This window comes from Emydura macquarii, unplaced genomic scaffold (assembly GCF_026122565.2).
Source record: "Emydura macquarii macquarii isolate MOO-44397 ecotype Brisbane River unplaced genomic scaffold, CSIRO-AGI_Emac_v2 contig_2897, whole genome shotgun sequence".
Taxonomy (NCBI): domain Eukaryota; kingdom Metazoa; phylum Chordata; order Testudines; family Chelidae; genus Emydura; species Emydura macquarii.
In genome coordinates, this window is record NW_027133034.1 from 4,398,555 (window position 1) to 4,426,117 (window position 27,563).

The window sequence follows — 27,563 nt, forward strand, 5'->3', positions numbered from 1 at the left end:
AATGGAATAGACATGAGCAACACATCTTGAAGAACAGTTACGAGGTAAGTAGCCGTCTTTTTTGAGAACAAAATTGTCTAAACCCAAAAATGTTAGTGGCTCTCAGTATGCTTTTTCTAAAGCATAGATTAAAATATATGCATCTAGATAAAGGATGGCTTTGCACATTGACTTTCTTGAGTCAAAAAAGTGTTTGTAAAACCAAAAGTTAAATAACTGAAGAAATTTTAAGGGGAAGAAATCTTTGAAACACCTAAATATGATGCAGTCATGAGCAATAAGCGATATAGACTGAACTCTGCTGTGGCAAAAGCTGGTGAAACTCTTATTGAATGGTATACTCCCGTTGACTTCCGGGAGTTCACACAGCTTTTTCCAGGTCTGATTTTTGTCTTATGGGTTTATAAATTCATGCTTGACAAACCAGAAGGATTTAATTATAATATTTCTGTTACAAGGTGACTGGCTCCTTTAAGAGGGAGTGGAGACCAGTGCTATTGTGACTGAGTTCCTGTTGCCTCGTTGGGCACAAGGGAAGGCACCCTGGCCCTGATGAAAGGAAATGGATGCACCTGAGCAGGAAGCTGGAGCTGCTAGAAAAGGTTCATGAAAGAAGCACCTGTCTGAGAGTACAGGCCTAGGAAGAAGAACTCTAACTCCTCTGATCTCCGGTTGAGAGACTGAATCAGCAGAACTTAGGAAGGGCTGATAACTGTGTCTAGTGAAGAGGCTAGGGGCCAAGCAGACCTTAAGGAGGAGGGGCTGTGCTGTGCTGTGCTGTACTGGTTGGGTGAGTAGGAAGAGACTTCACTTTGGTTGGCTTGATGTTAATAAACCAGCCCCCAAGAAGGGGTGGTGTTACTAGACAGACGTCAGTGTGGAGTTATGGAGAAGCCTGACTAAAAGGGAAACTGAGATTGCCCTCTACTGACTCACATCTGAGTGATGGGGTTATACAGGGCAGGTGTGCCTTTTATAATTATAAAATGAATGGATGAAGTGTACATGGTTGGTGTACAATAATGTGCTTAATGTTTTAGTAAAATATTTGATACAGGACCACACAATGTGAAAAATGTAACTGAAATTGATTTGAATGTGAGAACTGTTAGGTGGACTGAAAACTGCTTGCAGACTATAAAAAGGATAATGATTAAAGCTGTGTTTTTGTCATGGTTAAGACAGAATTTTTTTTTTTAAATATCCATGACTCTGGACATTTTGGGCTGTCAGTTTTGTCCATTAGAGAATGTGCTAATAAACAAATACCTGGAGGCTCTTGACGACCTAATTTTAACAAAGTAGTACTGATCCAAAGCCCACTAGACACAATGGGAAGACTCCCTTTAGACCCTGAATGTCTGGCCTACAGAAGAAGCTAAGAAAGATCTCTCCCCTAAACAGGACTGTCTTTGTTTCCTGCTGGCTCCTGAATTCTAAAGGTTGGTCACTGCAGCTGTGGGGCTGAATTAGCAATCACTAGTATGGCAGTTTGAAATGATTTTAATAATTTATATTATGACTAGTTAAAAGGGTTTTTTCTTAGTTTCTGTGGGGGGAAAAAAGCCTCTTTTGATGACAAATGAAGCATGTCACAACTTATGCCACTTCTACTGTGAATTAAGACTTTTGTGGGGGGTTGGGGGTTCTTCTGGTGGCCACAACATGACTTGTCAGAATAAATTATGCAAATCATTAGACCTGGTAACAATGAGGAGCAGTGATAATGAGGAAGCATTTGTTAATGTATCTGTTTCTTTTTACACAAGCATCAATTCTAACACACACTCACTGCAGGTATATTACATGGATATCACCGTTGGGACCATGGTCTTAGTTTAAAGTATTATTAATGTTATTTGATACAGGTAAATAATAGTGCCATGGAAAACATACACAAAGAAACGTGTAACCCTGCCAAACTTGCTGGGTTTTGTTACAAATTTGAAATTCTATCTTGGTTCATCAAGACGTCTAAAGATTTAGACCAAAGTGGGGCCTAATTTTGTGGAAATGTGGGCCAGTTTATAGTTTGTTTACACTGTGCAAAATTCATGACTTATGCGTGGTTGGAATGTAAACCATGGAAGACTCCACAGTTAACTAGTTTTTGTTTTGTTTTTTCCCTCCTTCCCCTTCAGGTTTTTAGGCAAACTCAGCTAGCAATCAAACTGCTGTTCTGCATCCTTGTTAGTCCTATTAACTCTGATGAGCTGAACTTGCAATAGGCGAGTTGCATTTTTATCACGGTGAGGGCAATTGCATCCTAATGGTATAATACAAACACTATCACTGGGACGAGCCCATATTCAAGGATCCCATCCCCAGAACACAGAGCATAGTTCAGGGTCAGACTCAGGTTTGTTCACTGTTAACCAAACCAAATCTCCAGCTTTGCCAACACCTACAAATGTAACCATTTGGGGTTCTGTATTTCTTTAAATATTCCTATTGTGACAGACTAGAGTCAGACCTGGATTAAGACAATCTGGGGATCTATGCACACCACAATGTGGATTTCCCCCACCACCATAGCTCTGCCCATGTGCCCTACTGTGGTAGTTGCAGGAGACCTCCCTTTCCTCACAGAGAGGGAAGGGCAAAGGTGTGAGATCCCCTTATTGACTGACAGGAGCAGCAAAGGTCTCCTGTCTTGCTCTCATCCTGGAAGGCTCAATTTAAGTGACTGGGGCAGGTCACATCTCTTAGAGGTAAGTCTATGCTAAGTCTAAGATGTGATTGTAGTACAGATAGGCATATCTATGCCAGCTTTAGTCTAACTAGCATGGGTCACATTAAGATTGTAGACATGGTGGTGCAGGCTTCAGCACAGGCTAGCAACCACAGTATGTATGTAGTGGGTGTTCTTTGTGCTGAAACTTGTGCTGTCATGCCTACGCTGCTGTTACCCATGTTAGCTAGACTGAAGCTAGCATAAATAAGTCTGCCTGTACTACAATCCCAGCTTCAGCTTCAGGGTAGACATGGCCTCTGGCAGAGGTCATTGTCTCCATTATGCATTTTCAAGCTTTCCTTCACAATCTGAAGGCTTAGGAACCTAGTCTCTTTTTTTAAATGAAAGCTGAGCTTTTGACCTCATCACATGACTCCAGCACTTGGGCTTTGAAAACAAACCTATCACAGCTATGCCTTAATCAAGGACTGAACAGGAACTTGTAGGGTGACATGGGAAGGATGGGGTTTGAGTGTCACAATGAAGAATTTTACATTCTTTCCAAGGCAAACTTTTTTTCTTCTTTGCTATTTTAGCTGCTTGGGTTTGACTGACATAAATGACTGAGTGTGTGTTTTTATATCTGCCTATAAATGACTTTCAAGTGTTTTACTTTTCATGCCATAATAGCTTGATAGTTCTTAATTGTTTTGATTTATTTACTATGGTTTTTAGTGTTGAATTATTTTCACATATCTTGTGTCTGCGAATGCATTAAAGTCAAACAAGTGAGTGTTTTCTGTCTCTATAAATGTCAGCTATTTGCGGCTGGAATGTCAAGGCTGAAACTCTCTGAATGTATTAGTACAATGGGACTGAGGGGGAATGAAACAGTTTTCTGTGCAACCAGAGGAATTGTTATAGAGTAGGTAGGTGGAATAAGTATGTCCGATTTTTGTTTTGCTGTGTGATTAACTCTTTGTGATCTAAGTGATTAGCAGCCCAATACTTCTCCCAAAGAAGTCAGTTGAGTTTTTACCACTGATGGCAGTGGGGGCTGGAGGTTTCTAAATGTTTTGGGAACACTATATGCACCTGAGCATGGCAAGAGCCTTCCTTGAAAGTGTGTTGTTGTTTTACCTTCTCTGTGCCCCCTCGCCACCCCCTCTAAGATATTACATCACCATGGATAATCCGCTATCATAATATTCAACAGCATTTGGATTCAAGTTAGATGGGAAACAATGCCTGGGACTAAGTGTTCATGACTGACACCTGCAAAAAATGTCCACTCAATCGTTGCACTCATAAAAAGCTGGTTTTAATGGCCAGATTTTAAATAGTAGCTGGATGTCTAATTACCTAATTTAACCACACGAACTGTCTCTCACTATTTTGCCCCCATATCAAGCTTCAGACATAATGCCCAGTTCCTCTAACTATAATTACTTCATGTTTTTCATCTCCATGACAGTCTGTTCTATTAACACAAAGTTCCAAGGTATAACTGATGTTTTGCTTACAGGAAGAGCCCAGTTCAGAGGCTGTTGGCATCCAAGGGAGAGTTTCCCTTATGTATCTGTGGGCTTTAGTATGGGGCCTGATAAATAGACCGAGCCTCAAGCAGAATAACTGTTACTGGCAATTGCGGTCAGCAGCTTAAAACCTTCATCTCCTTAACAAACATTTCTTTCAAAAACTTAGTATTTGTTTTTTAAAATCTGAATGTATAAGTACCATATGTTGCAATCTGCAATTCTCAGTTACAATAATTCATCTTAGCAGTTACATACTCTTCTCATTTGGAGATCAGAGCTTTACCAAGGTAGCTATTAAAATTGGAATGGTCAGAAAATTCCAATGGAAACAACTGACCCACAATAAAATAAAAAACCCAAACTTCAAAGAACTCTGACCTGCCAACTCATGCTAGTGAGTATACTTCTACCCATTTGTATACATATGGGAAAACTGAGGTGCAGAGGGATGATGTGATGTGCCTGAAGTCTCTCATAAAGCCTGGAATACAAATCAAGGGTTTATTCTACCCTTGCATCCTCTTGATCCTGAGCTGGTCTGGGGGCTGGAGTATAGCTTAATATATTTACACCTCTCATAACCTAAACTGGGTAAGGCACTTTTAGTTTACCTAGAGTATATAGATTTATACAGAGAAAAAAAGTGAATAGTTGCATTGCTTGAAAGAAATCCCCTCTTTGAGCCCTCTTTGACCAGATCAGTAGCCCTTGCCAAGATATCAACTCTTCACTGCTGTTTCTAGAGCCTGCATATCAAACTCCTACATCTGCATCATCTTGTGTTCAAAATATGCTACCATGATCTGGAGCACTTTCCAAATCAGTTTTCTCCAATTACCTACACCCCATACAGACAACTGGTGAAGAAGTCTCCCTTCACTTTCTAACTCCTTGTCTACCTTTGCAATGATGTCTAGGGTACATGTAGCTACATGCAGCCTGTCTTTAACTGTAGCATCCACACTCAGCATGATAGCTACACAGGGTGAGGAAAATGTATGGCGGGTGGAGGCAGCCCAACACTACACCGCTAACTTTAGCAGTGTATGTGTGGCATGTAGAGAGCCGAGTCAGGTATATACCCCAAGGTTCAGGCGTGTAGGGTGCTCTACTCACCTGAACCATGGCTCACCCTCCATGCTGCTACTTATACACATCCTAGCTGGGCTTGCAGCATCTGTAATCTACTTCTGCTGCAAGTGTAGACTTACCCTAAGAGATGGGCTGCTGAATATACAAAGCTATCAATTGTCATTAAAAGGTCTGTCTTTTAAGCTTTTGAGCTACTCAGCTCAGTGATCATTTGGTCTATGAAATGCAATCTAGCTGTATGTAGTTTTTGGTCAGGCCTCTGAGCAATTTTATTCTTTTGCCACTTCTGTGAATTCTGGGCAAGCCCTTAGACCTTCTGACAGTTGTATTTTGTATAAATCTAAAAAGCAAATGTCCATTTAATAAAGTTTTGAGGACTTTGAGTTCTCTAGATGCATTCATGTAACTGAGGCTAGTGCAAAATCAAAATTCATCAGTGTTCAGAAATCTAATGCTCTGTCTTCCAAGGACTCTTTTTAGAATTAAATTTAGAAAGTATGAGATGTTACACCATGTACTTTCAGTAAATAATTGATAGTTTTAAGCATACAGGCAGAGAGTTTTCACCAGGAGTAAATTAAGTAGATAATCTATAAAAATATTTATTTAGTTGCTTTTTTTTATTGAAAGTAATTAATTTCTAAAATATTTTTCTAAGGCTTAATACGCAGTCCAGAAGGTTTTTAAAAAGGGTTTTTAAAACTTTCTTTTGTCCCCTTAACTACACTTATCTATAGCTTTTTCTGCAATGATACTTTGATCTCCATCTAGGTCACTTGGCTTCTGTAAGACTTCGAACAAGGAGACCAAGGAGCGGGATGTCTGATGGTGGTTTTTATGATGTGTATGTAGGACACATCCACAAAAAGCTGGATGACGTTCAGCAATGAATATCACATAAGCCCCTAACAAACAGCAATGAAATGATAAAATTTGGCTCCAAGCCAGTTACCTAGATAGACTTTTGTCTTTATCACATTAATTTCCTGAGTCTCAGATATGTAGGTCTGCTAGAGCTGACTCAATACTACAAAAATAGTAAACTGGTGAATATATGTTTAAATGGCTGTTCAATATGTTCATACTCTTATTACATTTCTGAACATTTATGCAAATGGATTTTGTTTATATAAAGATTTGGGAAATGGCTGTTCTTTGTACAGGTACCTCCAACTGGGGAGCAGAGAAAATACCATCTGATTTAAGTTAGTTTGTGGTCTGTGATTAGTTACTTGAGTGAATAGTTCAAACATTCAGAACCTGAAATATGTCTGCAGAAACTCTTTGGCAACTATTTGCAAATAGCAAATATGTTAGCAGGATCAGGATGAGGCTTGTGAATGATCTGGGACTAGAAAAAGAGGAATTTTATTCATTTAATTTATTTGCTGAGACTATTTCAGCCAATTCAAATTTTACAGATAGACAAAAGGCTACTTTTCCCCCCTCTGAAAATGGTGGAAAAATTCAGGTCCTCATCGTCTTCTATGACAAACTGACTATGTAATAGCACAAACTGAGAATTGCTAGTGTGTCACCTATTGATGGAAAAAAGAAATGGATATACAGTAGAACCTCAAAGATACGAACACCAGAGTTATGAACTGACTGGTCAACCAAACACCCTGTGAAACCGAAAGTGCTGTAAGGAATCAGGCAGTAGCAGAGGGAAGGAAAAAAAAAAAAGCAAATATTATGCAGAGCAGAAGCAATCTGGAGTCTGCACTGTTCCTTTAAGCCAAGAGTGCCATTTCACCCCACCCCAAAAGGAAAGTGTACCCCAAAAGGAAAAAGAGTATAATTTACCAGGGCCCAGAAGCCCTGGGGGGCTCAGCCTAGAATGCAACCCCCATTATCACCATTACGGGAGGGGGCCCATGTTAAAAAGTTTGTACTAGGCCCAAAAAATTATGCTTAGGCCCTGCACACCCCATTTGGAGGGAGAAGCGGTTTACAGTCCCCAGAGCCTGGGGAAAAAAGCTTTGGCAGCTGAGTAGCTCCATGCGGCAAGAAAAGGTTGCAGCCAAAGCCTGGCCTGGAGCTCGAGTGGGAGTCAGTTGCGCTCTGGAGGAGTTTTAAAGGACCACAGCCTGTGCACCACTGTGGCCCAAGCTTTGCCTGTGGCTGCGCTACTGGATCCTGCCAGCACCTCTGAGCATGCAAGGTACAGGGAAGGGAGGGGTGCTGGCATCTGGCTGGCACCAACCCCCTGCCACATGCTACCTCTGGAGCATGGCAAGTTGTGTACTGAGCAGGGCGAGCCCTGAGGAGAGGCGGCTGAGAGCTGGGACCTGTAGTGTCAAGGGTGTAGGACAGGCCCCCGAAGTTCAGCCCAAAGGCAAGAAACAGGAATGGGGTAGTGTTCAATAGTTCAGCCCAAAGGTGCCATCTTTGCAGAGATCTCTCCCAGCCTCAGCTGGAAGACGCTGACTGCAGGGTACTGTACCATCATGTTTTGTTCAGAGTTACAAACATTTCAGAGTTACAAATCACCTCCATTCCCGAGGTGTTCGTAACTGACGTTCTACTGTATTTGTTACTAAAAAATGCAAAAATGTGCTTGTTCCAACAGGAATTCTCTAGTATCACCAGGTGATAGTAGGTAATTTGCATGGTACTTCAGAAAGGTATGGGAGAAGATTAATGACTGTTAATTATACCTGTACATATGTGAATGTCTGTTTTCATTTAGGATCGTTTAAGAAAACTGGGTTTAATTTCAAATGTAACCAAAACATGCAAATTCTTTAAAGAAAAATACCCATTTAAATGTAAGATATGAAGTTCAGCACTAGTATAAAATGGATATTCATACTGGTCCTGGCAAAATGATTTTCAGCAGGCATTAGCACCTTTAGCACCCTTCTGGATTTCTTTTCCTGCATAATGTTTGTTAGACTATTTACCCCTGCTGAGGAGCTGGTTCTGTATTTGTTTACACTTAATTTTTAAGAAAGCAAGCTTACAGAAAATTCTAGGCTGAGCCATCTCCTTGAAATCCCAAGGAAAGGCTAATGGGGACACAGCTTGTTTTGTGACAGTATTTGTAGTCTTAGCTTAATGATTACATTAGTAAACCAACAGTACTATAGGTGTTGGCACTCAAATTAGGCTCAAAAGAAGGCTCCTTCATTTAAAAAACATCCTTGTCAAGAAGGCAAGTACAAGTAGATATAAAATGATAAAAAAACGCTATATAACAAACGGTGAAAGGGGGAAGTTGATAGCAGTGACTATAAATTAGGCGTTCTGAAATGCAGACAATTTGTAAGGGAAGCTAACAGTAGCAATGAAAAATATAGCCCACAGGGCTAAAGATAATAAGGAATTCTGTAACTATATTGGGAACAAAAAGAAACCTTAGCAATAGCACAAGTCCATTATGAGATAGGGATGGTGAAATCACAGTAATGATGCAGAAAAGGCAGAAGTGTTCCATAAATATTTCGGTTCTGTATTTGGGAAGAAGCTGGATGATGCAGTCGCAGGCTATAGGGATGATGAAGTACACTTCTAGTCCAACAGTAACTAAGAAGGCTATTAAATAGAAACTCCTGAAGTTAAACACTTCTAAATCTGCAGGACCAGATAGCTTGCACCCAAAAGTGTTGAAAGATTGTCTGAGGAGCCCTGTGAACCATTGGTGTACATAGTTAATAAATCATGAACACTGGGAAAGTTTGAGAGGTCTGGTGGTGGAGCCAATATCTGGCTGTGATGCAGTGTTCCCTCTATATGGGGCTGTGCAGCGTTAAGGTGGCCAGGCAGGCCAACTAACTCCACGGGCTACCCCTGGAGCAGAAGCCAGGGAACAGCAGATTTATTAGGATTAGGCAGGGCCTATAAAGCCAGGTTGTGGGCAACAGGCTGGGCTGCTGAAACAGGGCAATCACTCCCTAGGACGGGTGAGGAGGGTTTTGGAGCTGGTGTACCCAGAGAGAGAAGGGGAACCAATGGTAGGAAGCAATCCGGGGGAATAGCAGTGAGGACTAGGTGAGGAAAGCCCAGAACTACTGAGCTGAGGGTTCCTTGCCTGGAACCCAGTGTAGAGGGTGGGCCTGGGTTCCTTTTATGAGACACCGGGGAGTGGCTAGAGTGTGGGAGACACCAGCCAATCAGCAGATCTGGAAAGACTCGGAATTCCATGGAAGGGGAGGATCTTAGTGACCTGGTCAGAGGGCTAAGCCATTAAGAAAAGACTACAGATATGGGAGTGAGCAGGACTGCAGACAGACAGGACAGGTGGCAGATGGCACCAGAGGGAGAGTGCAAGTTGGCAGAACTAATCCCCAGGATGTGCAGCAGGAGGTGCCATCCCTGTGGTGGGTAGCACACCCTGTGACACATGCCAATATTTAAAAAAGGCAAATGGGATGACCAAGATGACTGCGGACCACTAAGCTTGACATCAATCCTGGGTCAGATCATGAAAATACAGACTGAGGTAGCGCTAGGTGAGAACTGGGTGTTCTGTACCCCAGGAAATTCTGTGACTGAATATTTTTTCCATTGCAAAATGAAATGAAAACCTAGAATTTTGAAATTTCTTATGTAATTCTGGAAAAAAATGTTTTAGCTGATCAAAACATTTTGACCTTTTTCAAACTTTAATATAAATAATGAATTTCACTTTGAAAAATTGTTTTGAAAGAAAATATAAAAATATTCCATTCTGAAATGTTTGAACTGGACACGTCAACATCATCAAAACACTTCACTGTGGTTATCTTTCTAAAGTGTCAAAATCAATACTTGAAAATGCATTTTTTGTCAAATATTTGTACAGTCTGACAACTTTTCAACCAGCCCGAGATATGGGATGATTTAGTAAAGAATTATATGATGGTAGCATAATTAATGCCAATCAACCATGGTTTTATGGGAAACAAACAAAGATGAAACATTTTTAAATGAAATTACAAGTTTTGTTTACAAAGATAATTGCTGATATAATGTACCAAGATTTTTGTTAATCATTTGACTTAGTGCCACATGCTAATATTTTTAATTAGAATGTTGAACATATGAAATAATAGATCTAAAAAAGTATCAGGTGTTTCTAGCAGGGTCCCACAGAAATTGGTTGTAGGTTGCATGGGCAACCTTGATTCAGACATTCCTTAGTGTTTGGGTTTTGTTTGTTTTTTTGCAACCATAATATGCTTTTAACAGAAGGTGGATTTTTTCATTTGTTTTATTAGATATGTAAGTGTCTCCTGGGATTGGCTGCCAAAGTGCAAGACCTACATTTATATATTGTTTTTGGCAGAGTGCAAAAAGTGTATTGATTTGCAATGAATGACATCCATTTCTGGGGAAATATTTTATTACAACTGTGTGCTAATGACACAACCACTCTGTAGCAAAAGTTGAAGTTGATTTCATGTTTGTAGAGGGAAGAGAGTGAATGTCAAGGAGCCTTAAGCCTGAAATATTTAGGACTGCATTAATTGATATTAGATAAATAATAATTTGATTAAAAATAAGTGCTTGGAACTATGCAAGACAAAAAGGAAGACTTAGTCCTGTCCTGAGTAGCTGATGACATAAACAAACCAGACAATGCAGTGCATCACCCACAGGATGACTATATCTTAGAGAAAAGCATTTTATGTTTTAATTTAATGGTTGTCTACCAGTAGTCTTACTGGTGTGAATTAGCAATGCTAGGCTTTGTAGAAGAAATAAGTAGTTAGGAGGGCTCTGGTTAAAACAGCAGTATCAAATGTAAAAAGTGTAAAACTCAATGAAACTTCACGTATGGAATTGCATCCAGCTTCTCCATAATGTAGTACAATAGAACCTCAGAGTTATGAACACCTGAGTTACGAACTGACCAGTCAACCACACACCTCATTTGGAACCAGAAGTACACAATTGGGCAGCCTCAGAGAAAAGAAAAAAAGCAAATACACAAAACTGTTTAACAGTACTGTACTGTAAGGTTATGTAAAAGTTTTATATTGTCATTGCCTAAAGTGATTTTGGGGTTGAATGCTGTATCTCTCTATTTAAAGGTGGTATAAGTTAGATATCTGTAAATAAGAGAGCATTTTATATGCAATATCAAAATGGAAGAAACCTAGTGGGAAATCAGGAAAAGGACAAGAAAGAAGATGGACACTAACAGCCAATCAGAATCATCACACAAAGAGATCCTTATTTATATTCAAAACCATTCACAATTTGGTGTTGAGAGGGGGTTCTGGAACTTCTGGATTCTAAACATAATCAGACTGAGCTGATACTTAGGAATGTTTTTCAGTTGCCATTACTGAAAGCCTTGTGCATACAGCCAAGTTTTTTGTGGTGTGAATTTAAACGGAGATAGTTATGCTGGGATTCCAGTATAAATGTCCATACAGGGGATGGTACTGATCTAATTAGAGGTGTAAAACTTCAGGTGTAGACAAGATTTAAGTGTGTGTTCTCATCTAAGCATGCGAGTTGTACCACTTTAATTAAACCAGTATAATTAAATCAATACAAGCCCTAGTGTGGGGACCATTTTACCATTATAAAGATGCCTTAGCCTAGCATAGCTTATTCCTCTTCCCATAAGGGGAAGAAGAATGAACTATGCTGGGCTAAGGGAAGAATTTTTATATCTGTATAACTGTGCCCACACTAGAGGTTTGTACTAATGTCATTATGTTTGGTTTAAAAACAAACCCACACTTCTAATTGAAATAGTTTCACTGGCACCCAAATTATATGTTAGTCAGGTCTAATACTCAGACAGCCAGATCCTTAGGTCATATAAATGGGCAGAATTTAACTCAGTGAAGCTACTCTGACTTATGTTAGGTTTAGGATCTGGCCACAGACTAGAATTGGAAGTGTATGTGTCACTCAAGGAGTTTAATGCCAATACCACTCTTGATATTTCAAGGTCAAAGGATTAGAAGATAGTTTTTGATCATGGAAATCTTTACTCTCACAGTTACTATTTTGAAGCTACTGAAGTTTAAGGTCAAGTTGCTCTCTTCTTCATGTGGACATATGTTTTTAATTAACAAAGGTGAAAAGTTAAATACTACAGTAAAATGGGCAATGATCACAAACACATCATTCACTTTTCCCCAGCTGTAGAAGATCCCCTGTAGGGGGTGGCGCCAGTGGCTCTCCCTCTGTGTCAACCTCAGAGGGAGGCCACACCTCCCGGTCCCTGCGCCCTTTGGGGAGTCCGAATTAAGAGGCCCTCAGTAGGGCCCTCAGTAGGGCGAGCCTTGGTTCAGGCCGCTCTTTTGGGGGAATAGTCTCTTGCCCCATGGGGCGTGCCAGCAGTCTATGGTCCGACCCTCAGCCAGGGCCAAGCCGGCAGCAGGAAACAGCCCTCAGCAGAGTGAGGAAACAGTGTATAGCCTAGCCTCCCTGGAGGGCAGGCCAGCAAACAGTCTCAAGCCCCAGGCAGGGCAAGGAAGCAGTCTCTCGCCTAGCGCCTCGGGAGGGCAGGCAAGCAAACACAGTCTCACTCCCTAGACAAGGCGAGTCAGCAGTCTCTGGCCTGGCCTTTCGGTAGGGCAGGCAGGAAATCCCCACAGAGGCTCGAGCCCTTTGCAGAGTGAGCAGCAGTCTATGGCCTGGCCCTTGGGCAGAGCAGGCAGTAAGGGACAGGTTCTGGCACTCAGCTGGCATCCACCCCAGGTCGGGGTGAGGGAAGGGGGACGCAGGCCCACCCGTCTCCACTGCATCCCAGCCCAGGGCCCTGTCAGTGAGGGGGTGTCCCATCACTGGGTCAGCAGGGCTCCAGCCAAAACGTGCTGTCTCACAGTGAGTGTCAGCTCAGCTGCACCATAGTCAGCATCCCTGGGCTTCTTCCTCCCACCCTCTCCCTAGAGTACCTGGGGCTAGTCGTCTCCCTCTGGGTCGCTGGGATAGAAGACATGCAGGAGTCCCGCAAGTCCCTCACCATCAATCGGCAGCAGATCTGGAAACTCTGCATGGTCCTCTGTAGAGGGCAGTTCCTATAAGTCCTCAGGCCCCCAGGCAGTAGGCAGCGCCAGCAGGTTCTCAGGGTCCCTGGCGGTAGGCAGCTCAGGCAGGCCTTCCTCCAGGTCGTATGGTCCAGGCAGCTCCTCTGGATCCACAGGACCCCACGCCGTGGGTAGATCTCCTCTGGGTGGACATTGGGCGTGGCCCTAGGCTCAAGCACCAAGGGAGAGGCATCCTTCTCCCTCAGCCACTGGCCCCTGACTGAGTGAGCAGGCCTAGGTTTTAAAAGCCTAGCCCTGCCTACCTGCTTCCAGTCAGGTGGTGTCTTTCTGGGTTCCAAACCGGGGGGGGGGGGTTGGCTCTCCCTCTGTGTCAATCTCCGAGGGAGGCCACACTTCCCGGCTACACTAGTATATACTGTTATTTCCACACACATTTATACAAACCTCTGCAACAAAGGAAGAGGTAAGTATCATCTGACACTGCTTCATCACAAACCTTTTTGGGGAAACTGCTCATGTTTGTCTCCACATCCTCTCTTGAGGCAGTAGGATCATGAGGTAAAATTTGCCTTTGGCCTGTCTACCTGCTTGCAAAAAGTGTGGTGGTGACAGTGCAGTGGGGGAAATAGGTGAACAGTTGCTGTGTCCTCCTACTCACCAAAACATGAGAAGCAAGAAGTGGCTGACTCCTGGTTCCAATGAAAGGAGGCTTCTGTTGCCTTAGTTCGTTCTTATCTGAAACTACAAGGACCTCCCTGCCTTACAGTTCAATTGATTTCTCCTCAGCTATCTTGTTTCCTTCAGTTATATAAAATGAAACTTATTTTCCATCAGAAGCTGCATTTTGAAGGGAATTAAAGTAAACTTCATTTTTCTTGATTTGACTCATATTAGTCAAGCTTTTGTTTTATTTTTGTCTCAGTTGTTAGGGTCTGAATAAGGTCACTGTACTACAGCTTTTACTCTTGTTTTGGAGGGTCTTCTCCTCTAGAAGGTGGAAGAACATCAGCAAAGAAATCAATTATTATTAAGAACAAATGTATAAATAGCACTGCTGAGAACATAACAGAGGCTCTGTTTCATTTGTCATAAAGACTGAGTCTCCCTCTTTGTAGTGAACAAAATTAAGCTCTTGCAATCAATGAAGATTACATGGAAAGTGAATAACTGCAATCTGCCTGAGGGGAAGTGGGAGACAGCTTTTTAAGTTTTTAATATAGCTGAGCGAACAGTGGTGGAAAAAATTCTGCAAATCTTCATTTGAATTCAACAGTTAATCTTGATTTGACTGTGCTCATGTTCTTTTCCATGGATGCTTGAGTTCTCCAGTTATATAACAATAAAAATATTTACAATTTTTTTTACCTTGAATGCCCGAGTGTTTACTAAAAGCAAATTTTGAATGGTACGCTGTCTAATTTACATCTAATTTACATCAGACAATCTGCTCGTTGGTTAGTTAAATACATCATCCAATCAGCATTCAAAATCCAGATACTAAGCAACATTGTGGATTATTGGTAATTTGCAAATAACACACTATCCACAGCTAATCTGCAGACCAAGAGTTATTGAAGGAAAGATTCTACCATATTTATTCATGTTGAGATGTTAGTGAACAAAGTGAAGGATAAACCTCAGGCTACCTGGCCTCCCATCTGATGCAAGTAAGGGGGAAAAATAGCTTAATTTTTTTTTTTTGAAAGTTGTATTGCAAAAGCTTTACAGCATGTAATCAGAAATGGCCTGTACTGAAAACCTACTGATTCCCCTTTGATTAGTAAAAGTTAAATATCCCTACTAGGAAGCACTACTATAGTTAAACTCAGAGATCTAAGAAATCAAGGAAGGATCCTCCAGGGCATACATGAGAGATGTGATCGGTTTTGTGTGTTAGATTTCCTTTCCTCTGACTGGAGCCTCTCATGCACCCTAAAAGGTCCCCCCTCAGACAAGGATTTAAATGTAAAGTAGCTCGTGAGCAATGAGCATGTTGTCTAAAGGAAGAACACACATTTCTAAAGGAAAGTGTTGACATAGATAAAAGGAAGTATAAATGTGTTAGATCTTTGGGCGAGGCCTAGGGGAGTTGATGGCAGTTCTTAAACACTGATATTAAGCTGAATAAAAGTACAATTGAGGGGTAGGCCATTTGTTGGTTTGAGTTCTTGCATGGGCATAGGAAAAAGAGACAGGCAGACAAGGAAGTGCCCATACAGCAGTTTATTCACGCAGCATTTAAATGACAGATTTTAGGCTGCTGCTAAGCTGTTAGGAGTACAATTCAGGTGCTTACCAGCACGAGGGTGGGGAGGCCCAATCTCCATCCTATAAGTGAGTTGCAACCAGGGAGCCGATGCACCCGGGGCATCTGCTAGTACCTCCACGGATCCATGGAGAGCCTCAACAGGGCGGTGCCTGGGGGTGGCTATTATACCCCTTATCCCCTACTTCAACCAATGGGCTTTACCTAGCAATAGGTTATGTATGTTTCAATCCACTTGGGGATTGGGCCTTAACACATGTTTCTGTTATTCTATTGGCAGTTAGCGAGGGACCAATCCACTATAAGCTGCAGTCACTTGTTTACTGCTATAGCTAGCTCTTAGCTGGTTTAAACTGGTTCTGCAGTCAGCCTACTTCTGCTTTCATCCTGAGGTTATGTCTAGATCATTTTGGGCCTAGCCGTTATTACTTATGCTAACTCAGGCCTAGCTTTGTCACTATGCTACCCTTGCGTTACAATATTCTTCCACTCCTTATACTATCTGTACTAAGTAAATGCTCTGTGCCAACTATTGCCCCATGTGGCAGATGGGCAGGGGAATCATTAAGCTTGGCTCTGTCCCCACAATGCACTGGAGCACAGGATGGGTAGCAATTGGCTGCTGCTAAAGGTTTACAGTAAATTACTTCCTCCCAGAGTAAGGGGTGACCAGGGAGAGTAATGTGCTTGCCTGATCCACAGTTTCATTCTTGGGTTTCTGCCAGGGCTGTGCTGCAATGTTCTATCATTTCCTATGGGCTGTACCCTTGTGGTACAATCTAGCACTTGGACAGCCAAAGAACTACCACATATGATGATGACTGCAGAGAGCAGCTAGCACCTTCCTGCATGGTGATGAGATGCAAGTCCAGCTGTTGAACAGAAATATCGGCCACATGGAGGGCACATTGAGCCCTTAGTTACCAACCCAGGGATGTGAAAGAGTAACTGCCAGAAGGTTGTGCCTTCATAAGCATGCTCAGGTACTTGTATTTTTCTATTTTTTTCATCATTATTTATTTATCATTATTATGGTCAGCAAAAACCTCTTCGTTGAAATATGTTGCACAACAGACTATGGTTAATTAGGAGCTTTTGGAATCAGAAAAAGGAACATGGTGTCCTAAAATGCAAAATAATTGTCTTGGCTTTAGATAGTTTCAAGGCGAAAACGCACAATTTGTTTGCTTGTGAAAGTAATGGTTGTTCATCGTAAACTAATCCTATTCGGTTTAATTGTTACTCATTTTCAACAAGATCTGTAAAAGTTGTTTCTTTTGCATAACCAGTTTAAGTTTTATATACATTTAATGCACTAATACTGTGCCTGCCAAAAAAAATCAGTAATCCCAGTCGCGCACCAATTCTTTGTTTCACATTTATAAAACAGTAAGAAATGCTATTGCAATGTGTGATAACTCAATAACAGCTTGACCTGAATAAGTATTGTAAAACTATACTGACGTCTTTCACCTTCCTATGTTTACTTTAGGAAGTCACAGGTATATGATTTTAAAGATTACATTAGGTAATTTCTGGGAATAAAATGGAAGGAAAGAGCTAAGAAGGTAAAGTAAACCATTGTTAGTATTGGGCATACGTTAAGGATCTTATTTTTTTGTTTTTTTTTAATAGACATCAACATAAATGTACATGCAATTATCTTAATTCCATAAGCAAATGATCAGTTATATGTGCAACTCACAATTTGTGTGCCCAATTAGTTTGTTTGGACATACAGTTGGAGAAATTGTGCACACAGCTGTGCAGTCCTAAAAATATGAAACAAAATTTGACACTGATATATAATGTTTTTGGGATTTTAGATCTATGTTTGTCATATCAGATACCATATCAAGATTAATAATACTATGAATTAAAGTTAAGCTCAAAGCTGTTCTAGCATATCAGCTATTTAAACAGGTTAGCAAGCTCTGTAGAGAGAAGATGGATTCTGGATTCAAGCTCCCCAGTACTAAGAACACTTTTCTTTGAAACAGAAATTGCAAGACAAAAGAAGTTCATTGTGTGTTTCATAAACACATTTTCTAATAAGTAACAATCTACACCTTTGCCTTAAAAATTATTTTCATTCACACAGACACTTATTACTCATCTCACAGCACCTTCTTTTGAATATCTTGTTTGTTCAGTGAACAATTCAAGATAACTTGCAGGTTTACAAATAGGCGAGACTCAAGTCCTGTTGAAGAACCGATGTATAAAAAGAAAACTACTATTGTCATATTACTAAACAACCTTTGTATTTGACTGCAAATTTCTCCTGATACTATAAAACATTAACTTACTAGTCAGTTCAGTCTATGCCTAATCAATGCACTTTATAATAATCCTTTAGGGTGTAATCTTGCAAGTTTTCTGAGCACTGATTTCAATGGGAAATTAAAACAATCCACATGTGGCTGTGATGGTGCTTTTCCTGGCAACAGCCCGTTATGACACAAACCTAGTTTCCTGTATGGAAGAGCAATGTGATTTCACAGCTGTTACCTCCAATTCACTTTATAAAGTATGTTAAGATGGCAGTACAAGACATGGAGACATTTGCAGTATACTAACCTGGCTTGGCTCATCTCTTAAATTTGTATGGATGTTTCTTTCTCTTTGGATTTAAAAAAAAAAAACGAGAGTCCTGTAGCACCTTAAAGACTCCCAAATTTCTATGGGCATAAGTTTTTGTGGGCTGCAACCCACTTTGTCAGATGCGTGAAATGGAAATCACAGATAGGGGAGATATATACACATCCCAGGGTAAGAAACATAACAATGGGGAGGGCAAGTGCTAACAAAATCAATTCAGTTAGGGTGGATGAGGCCTATTCACAACTGTTGATTAGATCTGTGAATAGGCCTCATCTACCCTAACTGAATTGACTTTGTTAGCACTTGCCCTCCCCATTGTTATGTTTCTTACCTTTGGATGTGTATATATACTTTCTATCTATGATTTTCATTTCATGCATCTGACGAAGTGGGTTACAGCCCACGAAAGCTTATGCCTACAGAAATTTGTGGGTCTTTAAGGTGCTACAGGACTTGCTGTTTTTGCTGTATACAGACTAACACAGCTACCCCTTTGGAACTTTTCATTTTTGGATTTAGATACTTTTAAAATGTAATTGCATTGGAGAAGTGCAGCTAGTATACTTAACACTGATTAGCATCAGTGTTTTTACTAATATTTGTATGGTACCCTGCAGAATGGCCTTGGCCTGAATCAGACCTTACTGAAGTAGAAATAACAACATTATCTTTCTTTTCACAAGTTGTAAGCATAATAAATAATAATTTGAGGAGCCGTTGGGCCAGATCCTCAGCTGCACTGTGGGGAAGATGGGTAAAGGTGGTAATAAGTCCCTTTTGAGCTTCACTAAGTTTGAGGTTGCTCCAGTCCAAAGTAACCCCGGCATGGCTTGAAGCGGCCAATTCCTGATGGATGTTAAAGCACAAAGAACATTCTTTAGAATAATGTTAAAGGTTTGACAAACTCACTAAGTAAGGAAATTCAGAAGTAAGACTGAAGGACTGTGTCTTATCTCTCTCCACTTTCCTTATATTTTCAAAGCAGAGCTCCCAGTGTTAGCTACACAGCTTAGCTACCCTGTTGTTACTTGCTATTGCAAGGTCACAGAGCAGTGAGCGATGTTACATTTCATACAGCACATGCTGAAATTCCTAGGCCATTAAAATTGCTTTAACTTAGTCTGTCTGAGCTTCCTCCCATTCCCTTTTTTAAAAATCAGGTGGCTTAATACAGGAAACATTTAAAAAAAATCTTCCTGGAAATGCATGAGTTTTAAAAATCATAACCATAACCATTTTGTACGGAGGGAGGGAAGGGAAACTGGGAGCATCCACTACATCCCCCTAATTTTCCTTTACTTCCCTACCATCTCCCTAAGGAACAATGTCTCAGCCACCACCCTCTGGATTGATTGAATTGGTTGGACACAGTTTCTTCCACAGCCCATCTATGCTATTGAGTATGGCTTATCTGTGGACCTGTTTTGATCACAACATGGGCCGTTAATGAAACAAAAATGGTATATTAAAAGAGAGAGTATCCTCATTTCATTTAATATTTTTGTCTAAATTATTTTTTTTGCCTGTCTAACTCAATGTTATCCTCATACAGCCAACATCAGCAGAGTTCATGAAGCCCTGTTACTCTGAAAATTCTATATGTTCTTGCAGAGCTCAGCCTCCCTTACACCCACTGGAAAGGAGTGCAGTGCCTGGCACAGGTTCTTGGGGTAATCTTCTGAGAGATGCATACATGTAGAAACTTCCTGCATAAGTAGACTTGAGTTTCATTGTTGTTTGATTAAAAATATGGCCTGAATTCCTTTGGAGGCAAATTCCAAGAAATCTCCACAGGCTAATGCTACCACATACATGGTTTTTGTTTTTAGAAATGAAATAAAATTTCTAATGCCTCTAATAGATTTCTAAAATGTTATAAATAGAAGGGACAGGCTATCGCACTGTGCTTGGTAGTCTACTTTCTCTCCCTTTTGCTGATGTCACACTGAGGTGTCAATTAAAGATGATATGTGCAAATGGTTTAGGGTTATAAAGGGCTAAAAGAAAAGGTTACAATACATGAGGTCATGACTTGGCAATTGAAGAAGCAATAAATGAAGATGATTTATGGAGGGAAAATTGGAGCAGATAAAAACAGAAGGCACTGACTATATTCCTACATTTAAAACACATTCTGCTTAGATACTAGTTAAAGGTCCATACCTGCCCCCTTTAGAAATTAACAATACAGCACAGCACATATTACATGTGCTATATGAGCAATCCTTCAGTTGAAAACAGCTCATTTGAGTTTGAAATGTATATTCAACTGCTGATAGAGACTTAGGGCTCTGTTGTGAGTCAGCCTAGGTACCTGCACAGGAGAGTATGAGTGTGGTAAAATAATATACACACCCTGGGTCACAAATGAGGGAAGGGAGGGAAGAACAGCTGCCAATGGCTCATTACAGGTGGGCAGGGAATGGCAGGCAGCTGGAGCAGAGGAGAAAGGAAGTTGTGACAGGAAAAGGGTGCTCATTTTTTTTACCCCTCTGGGAGCAAGGAAGAATCAAGCAATAAGTACAGGCGCAATTTGGTTCCTCTTTTGTTCCTAGAGTAGCACAACTATGTGCTGACAGTCTGGACAGATTGTAGAGTGCCAGTCTAGCCCTTAGGACCTAGTATCAGGGCTGTGCACCGGGACAGAGATAAGGATCTATGTATCAGGAAGGAATGTGGGAATTTAGTGGAGAAAGAAACCTCCTGCTAGAGTGCACAGGGCTAGTGAACCTATTCTGCATCTGCCACTGCAGCTTCACACAGCCTCAAGTCTCCATAACAGATGCACCCATCCCTCCACAGGGAAAATGACAATATGGATCTATGTAACTTCCCCTCCTGAAGACCCACCCAACCTTAAAACCCTCAGTCACACTGCATGGCAGGAAGCCTGTGCATAGATGTGTTCTGTGGGTGACACAGGGCATCTGGACTCCCTGCCCAGGCTCTATGAATTCTGGCTCACCCCTGAAATCTCTGTGGTGCCCTCAGCAGTGCCCATAGATGCACAGAAGAGGGCTGGATTTGTTCTTCAATGGGTAGCCCTTAAATGCAATGAACAACCTTCCTTTTTTTAAAAAAGAGACACTGTATGTGTTGGTAGGAAAGGTTCTTTCATTGACTGAAAATAGTCTGTAACATATAGGTGTTTATATGAAATAAATAACTATACCACACACAACATTTTCTGATCTTTCTCAGAGCTTCGGCAACATAAATGGTAGTTACATGACCCCATTTGGCAAACTATGAATATTGTTGTGGCTAACCATTTGTTTCCCTCCCTGTTTTTAAGAGGGGCAGATCCTGCTACTTTGCTCGTGTTGAGTAATACCTTAGGCCCCAGTATGTGTATTGCTGTTTCTGTGAAACCCCACTGGCTTCAGTGAGGTTCCACGTGGGCACAGCGGTCCACCATATTTGTATGATTTGGGTCTTACTCCTCAAATAGTGCCACTGAATTTCGACCAGTTAGGAAACTCTTTTTGACACATTAGTGTGATTACAAATGAATGCCATAGATAGTGTCTCAAAAAAGGCATGCAACTATTTCTTTCCAGAGTTCTAGAGGGAAACGAATAGGGCTCTATGTTAAGAACTAACTCCAGGACAAAAATTTACTCATAATAAAACTCACACATACAGTATATACACAAATATAGATATAGATATAGATATCTTCCCTTAATAAAATCCAATGTTTCTGATGACCAAAAAAAAAGTGTGTGGGGATGAAATTTATACCTAAGTATTGCACATTTTTCTCCTGTCCTCTCCCGTAGATGAAAAGTTATGAGGATATCTTTAAGAACTAGCAGTAATAGCTTTCAGCCTGCTGTGTGTATGTCCCTTGGTTGGTGTGACTTAGCCTGCTTGCCTCATCACCTGAACACCAGTTTTGCTTTTTATCACCTTGTGAATAGGATGTTGCCCTTCGGAGATCTTCACATTAGACCCCATTTAATGGCAAATCTGCTCATGGTACTTAAAGGCACTGACATACTAAATTCGTTCACATTCCATTCTACACACTGAGCTGCCTTTTGGGTCAGGAATAAAAACTATTGCTTCTTTCATACAACAAAACTATAACTTTTAAACTCTGTACAGAAATAAAGTACCCATTTCTTTATGAACAGAGTTGAAACATAAAAGAATTAGGCTGACATGCATGTTCTGAGTTCAGTTATTCCTGCATAATCAAAAGATGTCTGGTGGTTACTAATCTAGCATACAGGATGTCTCTACCATTCTGAAAGAATTCTTATTCTTTTAATAAGAATTGGGCCATATATGATCAGGGAACTTTGAGTCCATGGGAAGTTATTTTTGCCCAGCCAGTTCAATGTGAACTAGTAACAGTAGTTGTTTCTTGTATTGTGATTCCAAGACATGCAATAAAAAATATGTATTTTATTGTGCCTTGCAATGTGTACAATTTAAAAACTAGTGATATATTCATATAAAATAATTAAGGGGATGCTGGGATATCTCAGGCTACAACAAGCAAATTATACACAACCAAGACTGTCAAGATACGAGAGTTTTTTTTGTTTTTTCAGATCAGGATCATCATCTGCATAGTTAGTGAGTGGTAGACAAAGGGCTTGACTTGGAACACTTAACTTATATTGATCATGCAAGCAGTACTGTAGTGAGTGGGTGTGGCCTCCTTCTGAAATTGACAGGGAGGGACAGGTCAAGCCTGGCAGGGTGGAGCCGGAGGTTGCCTGTCCACCTGCCCGGAAGCGAGGGGATGGAACAGGAAGAAAAAAGGAAGGCCCAGGAGCTCAGTCTGCAGCAAGCTCCCGGAGGGGAAGGACATCTCTCCCTGCCATCCAGAGCTGCCTGAGGCCTGGTACCCAGGCAAGCGAACCAGGGCCTGGGACCGGGCACCGGTGAGTGAGTGGCCGGCAGCCTGGGGCCCACCGGTCCCCCCGGAGCCAAGCACCCCAGAAGACTTGGGGATCCAGACAGGCCGGGACCTAGAGGAGCTGTGGACACAGGCGACGGGGAGAGGGCCCTAACAGGGTCTGACTTGGAGGAGTTTCCCGATGCCTATGATGGGGTGAGGGCCCTGACAGGGCTGGATCTGAAGGAACTGCCCTACTCTGACTTCCCCGATGAGCAGCCTGACCTACCGCCCCTGATGATATCGAGGTGCTCTGCAATCTACCCCTGTGTGACTACCTTGATGAGCCCGATTGGGCCAGAGCACACCAGGTACCAGAGGGAAAGGGGGCAGGAAGTATCCCAGGGGAAGGGAAACACGGTCCAGGGACTGTGGAAGTGGGAAGCAAGTCAGCATGTTGCAGTTGGGACCCCGCTGACCCCATGGCACACCCTTCTGTCCCGGATAGGGACCTGGGCTGGGGCACAGTGGAATCGGGTGGACCTGCATCTCCCTCCCCCTTTCCCACACCGCCCCTGGGGTAATCTGAGCTATATGGCTGCCCCACTGGGGGGGCTCTGAGCTATGTGGCTGCCCCACTGGGGGGGGCTCTGAACTGTGTGCGACCCTCCCAGACCCCAAAGACAGCTTCCCCGCTCCAGTGTGGGCCAATATCCCACAAAGCAGGGTAGTGAGTGGGTGTGGCCTCCTTCTGCAACTGATAGGGAGGGACGGACACCCTCCCTACACGTGGCGCCTGACCAGGGACCCTTGAACCCTCCCCTGAGGAAAAGGGGGAGCTGTCGAGCCATTGGTGACCCGACTGAGCCAAGGGCCAAGATGGAATTGGAGAAGTTCATGAAATGGTGGGCTGAGGCCCAGCAGCAGGCCACCCAGCTGCAACAGCAGCAGCAGCAGGCTGCACACAGCTCAAGCAACAGCAAGAACTGCAGCAGGAGCTAGTGGCCCAGCAGCAGCAACTGATCCAGAAGCTGGCTGCCCAACAGCTGGGCCAACAGCGGCAGGACTTCAAGCAGCTGACCGCCGTGTTGACCTGTGCCCCAGAAATGGCGACCAGTGGCGGGTTGGGAGCCACAACCCCCGCGATGCTGTTGCGGCTTTCCAAGATGGGGGCCAAAGGATGACCCGGAGGCATTCCTGGTGACTTTTGAATGGGTAGCCTCAGCATCAGATTGGCCCCCCCGAGCAGTGGGCCACCCTGTTGTGCCCTACCTCACCGGGGCGGCACAAACAGCCTATTGGGGTCCCTTGAATGAGGCGGCCCAGGTCAAGGTCACCATTCTGGATGCCCTGGATGTAACCCCAGATATCTTTTATCTTTTATCTTTTATTCCAGTGGCAGACCTACCAACCAGGCGCCCGACCCCGAGCAGTGGCCCAGGAGTTAAAGGATACCTCTTGGAGGTGGCTTCAACCCGACTGGTATTCCGCCTCCAAGGTAGCAGAACAAGCGGTCATGGAACAGTTCATCCACATCCTGCTGCCACAGGGGAGGGCCTTAGTTCAGCGGCACCAACTGGCAACCCTGACAGTGGCCATGGGCCTCATGGAGGACTTCTTGGCAGCAGAAACCATGGTTGCACCCACTGCGGTGCCGGCCCCCCAATCCACTGGGGCCCTGAGTGGGACCCCTACTAGCTCAAGGGCCGGCGGACCCCTACTGCCCCACCCAGATGGGATCCAGCAGAGAACGGAAGGAACCCAATCCACCCAGAGAACCCTGGGGGGATTGGCAAATAGGGGGTGGTGCTGCGGTGCATCGACGGGGACATCTGGACCTACCCGAATGTGCAGATCGCCTTCACCATGGGTGAAGGGACCCATGAGATGGTGGTTGGGGTTGCCATCCCTATCCTGTTATCTAATTAAACCAGGTTCTGCACGTAGCCACTCAGGAGCCCGCCTGTGAACAGATGGTCCTAGAGGAGAACCACCCGAGAGTCTGTCCAAGCAAGGGGTGGAGTCTCCCCGACAAAGTCCACATCACCAGCTCTCGTGCCCTGTGACCCCTTAGAAGGCACCCTCCGTCAGCTGGGAAATGAGGAAAGGGGCCCTGGAGAGGCCCGAGTTGACTTCAGTCGGGACCAAAAGGAGGATTCCACCCTCTGCCAAGCTTATGACCAGCTGGCATATGTGGATGGAGTGGCTACTGATCCTTGGCAGATCTGCCAGTAGCCCTGCTTCGAGATGACCAAGGATCTCCTGTATCAGGTGTTCCAGGACCCCTGGACCTGAGAGTTGTGCTTGCAACTTGTGGTACCCCGAGCCCATTGGCGGGTGGTGCTGTAAATGGTGCATGACATCCCTGCCGCGGGCCACCTGGGGCAGGCAAAAACACTAGCCCAAATCCTAGTCCAGTTCTATTGGTTGGGGGTACACCGAGAGGTCCACAACTACTGCACTTCCTGCCCCAGATGTCAGCTGGCAGCACTCGCGGGTGTCCCAAAAGCCCTGCTGGTTCCCATGCCTGTGGTGGGAATGCCATTCAAGAGGGTCGCCATGGACTTGGTGGGACCCCTCGCTAAAAGTGCGGCTGGGCATCAATATATGCTAGTTATTATGGATTATGCCACACGGTTTCCCAAACACTGAAGGGCTGTTTATGTAGGGCGCCAGCCTTGTACCGCCCTAACTTTGACCAGGACTTCATGGTCCAGGCTGATGGTTGGGGAGAGGAACACCTGCTGCTCCACATTAGTAGAAAGCTGTTCCCCTGGGAGTGGAACTATTCCACAGTGGAGAAGGAGGCCTTAGCAGTCAAATGGGCAGTGGAGGCCTTGTGGTATCTTCTGGGAACCACCTTCACAGTGGTAATGGAACATGCACCCCTCAAATGGCTGCAAACCATGAAGGACACAAACGCCTGCCTTATGAGGTGGTATCTCGCCCTCCAACCATTCGCGTTCATGGTGCTGCATCGCCCTGCTAAGGAAAATGCGAACGCGTATGGCCTGTCTAGATTGGGTGAGGGAAGCCTGCCCAGGATTTTTCTTGCCTGAAAGAAAAGCGGGAGGGGAAACAATCAAACTGTTGCTGTTACAAGGGAGAAGGGGAAATTGGTGTCCCAAAGTTATCTAGGCAGTTGGAATAGAAATCTGGGGGGCTGTATGATATATTCCCAAAGGTGTTGGGCTTGTAAATGACTTATACAAAGTACAAGAAAACACAAAACTGGTCCCCGAGGAACCAAATGGAGGTCACCAAATTCAGGGCATTTGTGACTGACTTTGAGTAGTTCATTAGCTAAGGATGGTCTCTTGGATAAGCCAGTGGCTTTGGACCCAGGAAATTTGGGTTCACTTCCTGGCTCTGCCACAGACTTCCTGTGTGACTGTGAGTAAGTCACTCACATCTCCTATCCCAGTAGTTGGGATTTTCAAAAGGACCTGAGAATTATGGACTTTCATTAGGAGCTGGCTGCCCATTTCCTTGAAATCCCTTAAAAATCCCAACCTCCAGCTGTGAAAGAGAGTAATAATACATCTACCTTACAGAATGATAAATTTAGTGATTTTTGTGAAGTGCTCAGATTCTATGGTTATGGGAGTCATATATGTACATCCATTCTTAATGCAGACTATTCCATTTAAAAAAAAAACCCTGTGAAGTCAAAGAAGTATATATTTAATTTTCCTAAATTCTTAATCTGACCTGATGGTCTTGCAGATAAAAGTATCTCCTCTTATCAACCTATATTTCTAAACATGGCTTCTTTACATCTTCTGTGATAGTCTTCCCTTCACTGGAGGAATGTTTATCTAGGCTTGTGCAGAATCATTGCATGCAGTATGCAATGTATACCACAAATTTTATAGGGAGGAAAAATAGAAATTATCATTCATGGACCAAACCTTCACCTGCATTTCATGAGTCATTTTCTGCTATCCAAAGCAGGGCTGAACAGCTACATTAAAGTACATAGATGTTCATCTTGTTTTTACCAAAGGTGATCTTGATCTTTCTTTTAGCATGTCCACATCTCTGATAAGACTGTCAGCAGGAGTTTGACTGTTTCTAGAATAATGGCAGAGGAAATAGAAATATTACAACAGCTGCTCTGCATGTGGTAGTCATTTTGAAATGCTGCATTTCAGATTCTCACATTGAGCTTTCATTGCAGTTCCCTCTGTATCAAACAATAAGAATATCCACATGGTTGTACTAACTTTAAAAAAAATCAATATAGCCAAAATTCTTGGGCAGGTGGATGAAATTGATTTGTTGTTCATTTTTGCTGAAAGATTGGAAACTGATTTTCTTTTTAACATGTATAAAGGGGTTTTCCTGCATCTGAATGCTTTCTGCATTTCTCCAAAATCTTCCATTTTGGATTCCTCCTCAGGCTTTGGAAAATTGTCTCCCATCCATGAATTCAGCAGAAGACCTCAGATGATGAACCTCAGCAGAAAGAACATTTCAATTTCAGTGGACACCAAGGTACTTCTCAGACTGTTGGTGTGTTCCTATAGCAACAGGCTGGCCAAAAGCTGGCAGCCTTCTTTTAGTCTTTGCTTAAATGCTGTCCGTATGAGCTATTACT

At 42.8% G+C, this 27,563-nt stretch overlaps 1 long non-coding RNA gene across 1 annotated transcript in view; it reads left to right on the forward strand.

The window, feature by feature from the left end:
- Positions 1-640: 640 nt before the first annotated feature.
- The window catches only part of LOC137167032 (uncharacterized), a 42,060-nt gene continuing 15,137 nt past the window's right edge, over positions 641-27,563 (forward strand). Inside the window, exons 1-2 of the long non-coding RNA XR_010923935.1 lie at positions 641-790; positions 27,366-27,460. This is a non-coding gene — a long non-coding RNA (uncharacterized lncRNA). The remainder of the gene's footprint in view (positions 791-27,365; positions 27,461-27,563) is intronic.